The sequence below is a fragment of the Hylobates moloch genome, unplaced genomic scaffold, assembly GCF_009828535.3.
Source record: "Hylobates moloch isolate HMO894 unplaced genomic scaffold, HMol_V3 SCAFFOLD_1, whole genome shotgun sequence".
NCBI lineage: Eukaryota > Metazoa > Chordata > Mammalia > Primates > Hylobatidae > Hylobates > Hylobates moloch.
In genome coordinates this window covers 102,545,855-102,555,620 of record NW_026652276.1, presented here as the reverse complement: position 1 = coordinate 102,555,620, position 9,766 = coordinate 102,545,855, and the positions used below count along the sequence as shown (strand labels likewise).

At 44.7% G+C, this 9,766-nt stretch overlaps 1 long non-coding RNA gene and 1 pseudogene across 1 annotated transcript; both read right to left on the bottom strand.

Moving 5' to 3' along the window:
* Positions 1-44: 44 nt before the first annotated feature.
* On the bottom strand, positions 45-9,652 carry LOC116811443 (putative postmeiotic segregation increased 2-like protein 2; annotated as a pseudogene).
* On the bottom strand, positions 2,173-4,754 carry LOC116811450 (uncharacterized). Its single transcript, XR_004370467.2, has 3 exons — positions 4,635-4,754; positions 3,960-4,135; positions 2,173-2,593 (listed from the first exon to the last, which is right to left on the bottom strand). It is a non-coding gene; the product is annotated as an uncharacterized LOC116811450 (long non-coding RNA).
* Positions 9,653-9,766: the final 114 nt, after the last annotated feature.

The window sequence follows — 9,766 nt, the reverse complement described above, 5'->3', positions numbered from 1 at the left end:
GTGACATCGTCTCTCTCACTTCCAGAACACTGGGCCCAGGGGAGATGTGGATTTTCAGCAGGAACTTTATTCCAATGCTAAAGGCAGACACCAGGAAGGAGGAGAGGAGCCATTTGTGCAGATCATCTAGAAGAACCTGGACCGTTCTTGATGGAGCTGAATACAGTGATCACGTTGTCCTCCTAGGAGCAGGGGTGGGGGTGGGGGTTGGGGTACTTCTAGGAGTCCTTGGAGAAAAGTAAGAAACCAGGAGTGTTTCCAGCGATGTAATAGTTCCCTTAAATTCTTGTAAAAATAAATGTTTATTTGATATTTAGTGTACGTTTGAAATGTGAGAATTCAGATGTAATTTTTTTACCTTGTATTGGCATGTTTGTATGTTACTTTAAACAGGATGTGTGTTCTAAAGGAGGGCATGAGCTGTGTGTTTTCAAGAGAACAGTGCAGTGCGTCTCTTGGGGAAACATAATAAAGATGAACTTTTCTCACTTTCACAGCGAGTGTGATCACCTTGGTCTGGATTGATTATTTGCTGTCAAGTGATGTTTTTTCCTTAATGGGGTTGTGGTTATTTGAACATATTTATTAGCTCTGGAAGATAATCCTGTGTTGTTTTTTATGTAGAAAAAAACAAAAGGCTGGGTGCAATGCTCACACCTACAATCCCAGCAGTTTTGGAGGTCATGGCGGGAGGATCACTTGAGGCCAGGAGTTTGAGGCCAGCCTCAGCAACATAGCATCTACATCTATTTTTAATTTTTATTTTTTAAAGAAAAACAATAGAAGAGAAGGCTGATTCCAAGCTACAGGGTTTTGGTTTGTTTGTTTGTTTTGGAGACAGAGCAAGACTCTGTCTCCAGGCTGGAGTGCAGTGGTACAACCTCGGCTCCCTGCAACTTTCACCTCCGGGTTCAAGGGAATTCTCCTGCCTCAGCCTCCCAAGTAGCTGGGACTACAGGCACCCGCCTGTACGTCCAACTAACTTTTGTAAAAATAGTAGAGACAAGGTTTCACCATGTTGGCCAGGCTGGTCTCGAACTCCTGACTTCAAGTGATCCACCCACCTCGGCCTCCCAAAGTGCTGGGATTACAGGCATGAGCTACTGCGCCCAGATGCCAAGCTAGAGTTTTAAGGCAGGAAATGAGAGAAAGATATTGAGAGAGGAAAACCAGGTGGTAAGAAAACTCTAAAGGTGGCCGGGTGTGGTGGCTCACGCCCGTGATCCCAGCAGGAGTTTGAGACCAGCCTGGCCAACATGGTGAAACCCTGTCTCTACTAAAAATACAAAAATTAGGCAGGCGTGGTGGTGCACGCCTGTAATCCCAGCTATTTGGGAGGCTGAGGCAGGAGAATCACTAGCAGAGATTGTGTCTCCTCACTCCCTCTCAAAAAAAAAAAAAAAAAAAGGAAAGTTCCTGCAGGAGTTCAAGCTGTGAAAGGCAGGCACTCTGCCATGCAATTCTTTGTGATTTTTCTTTTTTATTTTTGGAGTCGGGCTCTGGCGCTGTCACCCAGACTGGGGTGCAGTGGTGTGGTCATAGCTCACTGCGGCCTCAGACTCAAGCTGAAGTGATCCTCTTACCTTGCCTTTCAAATTGCTGGGATTATAAGCATGAGCCACTGCATCTGGCCTGTGTGACACAATTCTGTTTTTTTCTTCTTTGAGATGGAGTCTCGCTCCGTCAGCCAGGCTGGAGTGCGGTGGTGTCCTCTTGGCTCACTGCAAGCTCCACCTCCTGGGTTCACGCCATTCTCCTGCCTCAGCCTCCCGAGTAGCTGGGACTACAGGCGCCTGCCACCACGCCCAGCTAATTTTTTGTATTTTTAGTAGAGACAGGGTTTCACTGTGTTATCCAGGATGGTCTCGATCTCCCGACCTCGTGATCTGCCTGCCTCGGCCTCCCAAAGTGCTGGGATTACGGGCGTGAGCCACCGTGACCGGCCTGTGTGATGCAATTCTGATGTCAACTCCCTGATGTTACCTCAAACGCCACAGGTTAAGGCCACCACCCCCAATAGGCTGCCCTCGCTTTAGATGCAGCTGCAGGCTTGGGTGTCCTCAGACCACAGGTACTTCTCACCAACTGGCTGCAAATTTGGAGGTTCCCACCATGCCTTCAAGTTTGATAATTCACTATAACTCACAGAACTCAGAAAAGCATGATACTTTCTTTCTCTCTCTCTCTCTTTTTTTTTTTTTTGAGATGGAGTCTTGCTCTGTCGCCCAGGCTGGAGTACAGTGGCCACCACGCTTGGCTAATTTTTCTATTTGTATTGGAGATAGGGTTTCGCCATGTTGGCCAGGCTGGTTTTGAACTCCTGACCTCAGGTGATCTGCCCACCTTGGCTTCCTAAAGTGCTGGGATTATAGGCATAGCCACCATGCCCAGCCGACTTCTAGAGTTTCAATAACAGAGATGTGGTTCAAGAAGAAAAGGGAGACATGTTTTGTAGACGGCAGGAGCTTCATGAAAAGAAGCCAGTGAAGGGCAGGGTGTGTAGCTGTCTACCTACGGGAACCAGCCAGAAGCCTCCCCGCAGGGACTTCAGCGCAGACGGCTGGGAAAATCTGCATTCACCCGAGCTCTGGACCTAAGAGAGGACAAGGCCTTGACTGTTTCTACAGACTCACAAGACGCAATCTCTGTGGTCCAGGCCCAGGGTGCGATCTGGGAAACAGAGGGCCTTCTAAATGCCAACAGCAAGGAAATCAAATGTGCAACAAACAGAAATACTGGCATTGATGTGGGCCGTGGAGAGGCCTAAACAGATGACTGCAGTCCACTGCCAAGGTCATCAAAGGAGTGACTCTGAAATAATAAATTTCAGACGCCATGGCCCAAATAGCTGCATGAGGTGGGGAAGTCCTCCACATGCCTCTGCTTCCTTCAGTACCTCTTTATGAAATAAGCCAAGGTACTTCTCTGGGGAATTTCCTTTTTCTTTCTTTCTTTTGAGACGGAGTCTTGCTCTGTCACCCAGGCTAGAGTGCAGTGGCACAATCTTGGCTCACTGCAACCTCTCTCTCCCAGGTTTTAGCAATTCTCCTGCATCAGACTTCTGAGTAGCTGAGATTACAGGTGCGTGCCACCATGCGCAGCTAATATTTGTATTTTTAGTAGAGACAGGGTTTCACCATCTAGGCCAGGATGGTCTTGAACTCCTGACCTCGTGATCCACCTGTCTTGGCCTCCCAAAGTGCTGGGATTGCAGGCGTGAGCCACTGCACCCGGACTTTTTTTTTTATTTTTTGAGATGAAGTTTCGTTCTTGTTGCCCACGCTGGAGTGCCATGGCAAGATCTCAGCTCACTGCCAGCTCCTCCTCCCAGGTTCAAGCGATTATCCTGCCTCAGCCTCTCGAGTAGCTGGGATTACAGGCACCACCCAACACCAAACCCAGCTAACTTTTTGTATTTCTAGTAGAGATGGGACGTCACCATGTTGGCCAGGATGGTCTTGAACCCCTGACCTCTAATGATCCACCCGAAATTGGTCTCCCAAAATGCTGGCACTACAGGCATGAGCCACTGCGCCCAGCCCCTCCCATACCTCTTTTGGCCAAGGCAGTACAATTCAGAAGAATCTTGCCAGGGAAGACTGGTAAATGGACATCAATGTGATGCCGATGGCTCCTGGTGGATTTAGATACCTCCTGGTGCTTATAGATACCTTTACCAGTTACACGGGGGCTTTCCCATGCCAGACTGAAAATGCAGGAGATCACTGATCAACCTTCAAGTATTCACTAGCAGAACACTGAGGGGACTGTGCGGTCACCAATACCTCCTATTGCACTTGGATAAACACCTCCCGGGAAATAGAGATGAATAGAAAGGAAATAGTCAAACAAGCAGAATGGCTGCATTCCTTCAACCAGAAGGGTCCATTAGTCGTTTTCATACTGCTATAAAGAACTACCAGAAACTGGGTAATTTAAAGAAAAGAGGTTTGACTCACAGTTCTGCAGGCTGTACAGGAAGCGTGGCTGGGGAGTCCTCAGGAAACTGACAATTATGGCAGAAGGCGAAGGGGAAGCAGGCACGTCTGGCCATGGTGGAGCAGGAGTGACAGAGAGAGTGAAGCCGGAGGTGCTACACGCTTTTAAACAACCAGATCCCATGAGTGCTCACTCACTATCATGAGAACAGGAGAGGGGAAGTCAGCCCCCATGAGCCAATCACCTCCCACCAGGTCCCTCCCTCAACATTGGGAATTACAATTTGACATGAGATTTGGGTGGGGATACAGAGCTGAACCATATCAAGGGTAGTTCAACCACTGAGATTGATTGATTGATTGATTGACTGAGATGGTGTCCCGCTCTGTTACCTAGGCTGGAGTGCAGAGGCACCATCTCGGCTTACTGCAACCTCCGCCTCCCGGGTTCAAGTGATTCTCCTGCCTCAGCCTCCCAAGTAGCTGGGACTACAGCACATGCCACCATGCCTGGCTAATTTTTGTATTTTTAGTAGAGATGGGGCTTCACCATGTTTGCCAGGCTGGTCTTGAACTCCTGACTTCGTGATCACCCTGCCTCAGCTTTTCTTTTGCTGGAATTACAGGTGTGAGCCACCGCACCTGGCCAACCACTGAGATTTAGAAGGCAGTCGAGTCCACTATACCACACCTCACCTGGTTTCTTCCTCTGTTGGGGCCCCTCGTGGCCATTGTTCTGTCACTTTTCGGTCCTATTCATTTGAATGGATGGTGAGCTGTTGGTCCTCCAGGCTCCAACACTTCCACCTTCAGCTTGTATTACAACCCAGGAGGCAGAGGTTGCAGTGAGCCAAGATCACACCACTGAACTCCAGCCTGGGAGACAGAGTGAGAAGACTCCGTCTAAAAAAAAAATGTTAAAATTAGCACCCAATGCTCTACAAGTAAAAAAAGTTTTTAGTTGCATATGTTTACATAACTTTTTAGATTATAAAAAACACACATACAAAATGGAAAGGCACAAAGAAGAGAGCAAAAAGTGCATGAGATCTCACACCCAAGGATAACCGCTGAGAACATGAAGTGCTGACTCTTCCAGCCTTTATACTATACACATTTAGGGCTGTTGTTTTGTTTTTATAAAACTGTAATCATATAATACAGATAGTTTTATAATCTGCTTTTTAAACACAACAATTACATAACATTTAGCTGTTTCATTTGCATTCAAATTCATAAGGTTTCCAGTAACTCATTTATCAGAAAACCAAGAGAAATATTCTCATGAAAATATAAGTACGTAAGGCCAGGCATGCTGGCTCACGCCTGAAATCCCAGCACTTTGAGAGGCCGAGGTGGGCGGATCACCTGAGGTCAGGAATTCGAGACCAGCCTGGCCAGCCTGGACAACACGGTGAAACCCCCTCTCTGCTAAAAATACAAAAATGAGCCGGGTGTGGTGGTGTGCGCCTGTAATCCCAGCTATTCAGAAGGCTGAGGCAGGAGAACCGCTTGAACTCGGGAGATGGAGGTTGCAGTGAATCGAGATTGTGTCACTGCACTCCAGCTAGGGTGCCAAAGTGAGACTCCATCTCAAAAAAAGATAAAAATAAAAAATTACATATATATATATATATATGTGTGTGTGTATATATATAGCTCACTGCAGCCTCAAGTTCCTGGGCTCAAGTGATCCTCCCACTTCAGCTTCCCAAGTAGCTGGAACTACAGGTGCATGCCACCATGCCCAGTCAATTTTTTTCAACATAGTGAGACAGGGTCTCACTATGTTGCCCAGTCCTAATAAACACCATGTGATGAAAACAAAAAAGTAAATCACCCTAAAGTTAAGTCTTTAATGTTAAGTCTTTAATGAGAAATGCAAATAAAGCATTACTCAATAAATTATGTGAAGACAATCTACTGAAGAATAAACATCTTTAGTAAATCTTTTGCTCATGTACATTAACCAATACTCTTGAAAACCAGGATTAATTTACTGTACCTTAACATTCCTTTGATATTCCTTATGGCGCACAGGTACCGTAGAAAATAACTGCTTCACGCTGACTGTGGTCCCTCTGGGGCAGGGGTAGGGGGTTTTCTGGATGATTTTCCCATTGTGATCAAACACCAGTTGAGTCCCAACCTTTGCCGATGCATGGCAGGTAGAAATGGTGACATTGCTGTGAGAGAATACCAGACATGGTGTGTTCAGTGAGAGACCCGTGATGCTGGGCACTGACTACGCTTTTCTTCACTTGCTTTTCTCTCAAAACTTTCTTAAGAAGCTGATGATCCCTCTGAGATAACCAAGATCTAAACGGTTGAGGAGTCATCATAAAATCTAAGGTTTGGCATCTAAAAGACAGTGAGACAGAGAGCACTAAACATGCTTTGTTTTGAAAAAAGCTTTGAGGGCGCGGTGGCTCACGCCTGTAATCCCAGCTCTCAGGGAGGCAAGAGGCGGGTGGATAGCTTGAGCCCAGGAGTTCGAGACCTGCCTGGGCAATACAGCAAGACCCCGTTCTCCCGAAAAAGAAAAAATGAAAAAAGCTTTGATTTCATTTTCAGGTTGAACTGTAAAACCATAAATGATCTCAAGATTTATTTATTGACAAATAGAGATTTGTTTTGTTATTACTCTTCAAACAACATTTTTTTAAAGAATTTTAAAGAATTTTTAAAAAGTTTAAAAAAAATTTTTAAAGAATCCAAAAGATACTATAATTAAAATGTATATGTAGGGCAGGGTGGCTTATGCCTGTAATTCCAGCACTTTGGGAGGCTGAGGAGGGCAGATCACTTGAGGCCAGGAGTTCCAGACCAGCCTGGGCAACATGGCAAAACCCCATCTCTATTAAAAATACAAAAATTAGCCAGGAGTGGTGGTGCACGCTATAGTCCCAGCTCTTCAGGAGGCTGTGGCATGAGAATCACTTGAACCTGGGAGGCAGAGATTGCAGTGAGCTGAGACTGTGCCACTGCACTCCAGCCTGGGTGACAGAGTGAGACACTGTCTAAAAAAAAAAAAAATATATATATATATATATGTATGTATTTATATATAATTATAAAAATTTCATATCTGTGCTATAATTAAATAGTGCTTTGGTGAAATGTTTCCCTAAAATTTGATAGTGAAAACTAATGGTAACTATCATTTATTATCTACATGTTATGTTAAAATTGAGAAGTTACTGTTTTAATAAGGGTAACCATTTTTTTAACAATACTATTTGCTTCATTTCATTCATTTATTGCTCACATTTCAGAAGTACTATGACTTAGACTGGCAGTGAGACAAAACAGAATTCAAAAAAGCTGAGATACTGAGATAGAAAATTGCTAATAATAACGATTCCAACTAATTTTCAGAGAGGTTTTTCTAAGTGGTCAAGTGAATGGATAAAAATATTGTTTCACCTCAGAGCACAAAGTGAGCTCAGAGCTTCCCCCGAAAACCGAAAGTTTCAACCTGAGTTAGGTCGGCAAACTCTTGAATCTTAGATGTGTGATGTTTCAGAGCTGAAAGAGAGTGTAAAGTAAGGACTAAGATATCTCAAGTGCTATAACAACGAATATACATGATATCTAGTAACTGGCTTTAAAAAACTGTTTTTGCGTTTCCCAAGACAGTTTTACTCAAAATTCTCAGACATGTGGCCCAATTATTTTATAATAGGATTAGAAAAAGTCAACTTACTTAAGCCTTCGAAGTTTTCTTCTTCTACCCTACATCCATTGTCTGAAACTTCAGTGAGATCCACTCCATAATCCTTAAGCTTTAGATCTAGAAAGTTTAAGATATTTACATAGTTAGGCCGGGCGCGGTGGCTCATGCCTGTAATCCCAGCACTTTGGGAGGCCGAGGCGGGCAGATCACGAGGTCAGAAGATCGAGACCATCCTGGCTAACACGGTGAAACCCCATCTCTACTAAAAATACAAAAAATTAGCCGGGCGAGGTGGCAGGCGCCTGTAGTCCCAGCTACGCAGGAGGCTGAGGCAGGAGAATGGCGTGAACCCCGGGGGGCGGAGCCTGCAGTGAGCCGAGATCGCGCCACTGCACTCCAGCCTGGGTGAAAGAGCGAGACTCCTTCTCAAAAAAAAAAAAAAAAAAATTTATATAGTTAATAAAAATGGACCCATGCTATAAGTTTTTATATTGATATTATTTATAACATATGCAAATTTAAGAGTCATAGCTATACCTTTAGTTAAATGTACTACTGTCATTTTGTATATTTCATTTTTATAAAGTCCTTTCTGGCTATTTACTAGCCCAGATTAAAAAGTTTAGCGTTTTCTTTCTTTTCTCTTTTTTTTCTTCCTAGGCTAGTCAAGTGAAGCAGTTGGAGTGGAGAAGGAACAAAAAATCTGTAACTGGTTGTGATCAAGTAGTGGGTAACACCATTGCACTTTGACCAGCTTTTTCTTTTGAAAGAAATAATTTTAACACACCCAGTAAGGAGAACGGGGGCCGGGTGTGGTGGTTCATGCCTGTAATCCCAGCACTTTGGGAGGCCAAAGTGAGCGGACCACCTGAGGTCAGGAGTTCCAGACCAGCCTGACCAACGTGGAGAAACCCTGTCTCTACTAAAAATACAAAATTAGCTAGGCGTGGTGGCGCTTGCCTGTAATCCCAGCTACTCGTAAGGCTGAGGCAGGAAAATCGCTTGAACCCGGGAGGCAGAGGTTGCGGTGAGCCAAGATCATGCCATTGCACTGCAACCTCGGCAACAAGAACAAAACTCCATCTCAAAAAAAAAAAAAAAAAAGAAAGAAAGAAAAGAGAACTGGTTCTGGAATCAGACTTCCTGGATCCTATTTTATTAGCTTTATAATCTCAAAAACAGGAAATTTCCTGTTCCTTAATTTCCTCATCTGTAAAATGGAGATAGTAAGTTCTACCTCACAAAGTTATTCAGCAGATTAATAATTTTTTATTTGTTTTAATTTTGTTATTTTCTTTCTTTTTTTTTGAGATGGAGTTTTGCTCTTGTCACCAAAGCTGGAATGCAGTAGCACGATCTGATCTTGGCTCACTGCAACCTCCACCTCCGAGGTTCAAGCAATTCTCCTCCCTCAGCCTCCTGAGGAGCTGAGATTATAGCCATATACCATCGCATCTGGCTAATTGTTGTATTTTTTAGTAGAGACAGGGTTTTACCATGTTGGTTAGGCTGGTCTCGAACTCCTGACCTCAAATGATCAGCCCCCCTCAGCCTCCCAAAGTGCTGGGATTACAGATGTGAGCCACTACACCAGGCCTATTTTATTTTATTTTATTTTTTTGAGACAGAGTCTTGCTCTGTCCCCAGGCTAGTGTGCAGTGGCATGATATCGGCTCACTGCAACCTCCGCCTCCTGGGTTCAAGCAATTCTCATGCCTCAGCCTCCCAAGTAGCTGGGATTACAGGCTTCTGCCACCAGGTCTGGCTAATTTTTGTATTTTTAGTAGAGACAGAGTTTCACCATTTTGGACAGGCTGGTCTCAAACTCCTGACCTCAGGTATCCACCCGCCTTGGCCTCCCAAAGTGCTGGGATTACAGGCGTGAGCCACCACGTCTGGCCTACTTTAGTTTTTAATAGAGACGAGGTCTCACCATCTTGGCCAGGTTGGTCTTGAACTCTTGGACTCAAGCAATCCCCCCAACCTCGGCCTCTCAAAGGGCTAGGATTACACGTGTGAGACACCATGCTCAGCTATCCTGCAAATTAAATGAGATATTTCTGTCTAATTCTTAGCATAACACCTGCCTGGCACACCATAAGAACACAATAAAAGCTGTTATTATTATTACTACCTAGCTAAGTACTAGGCA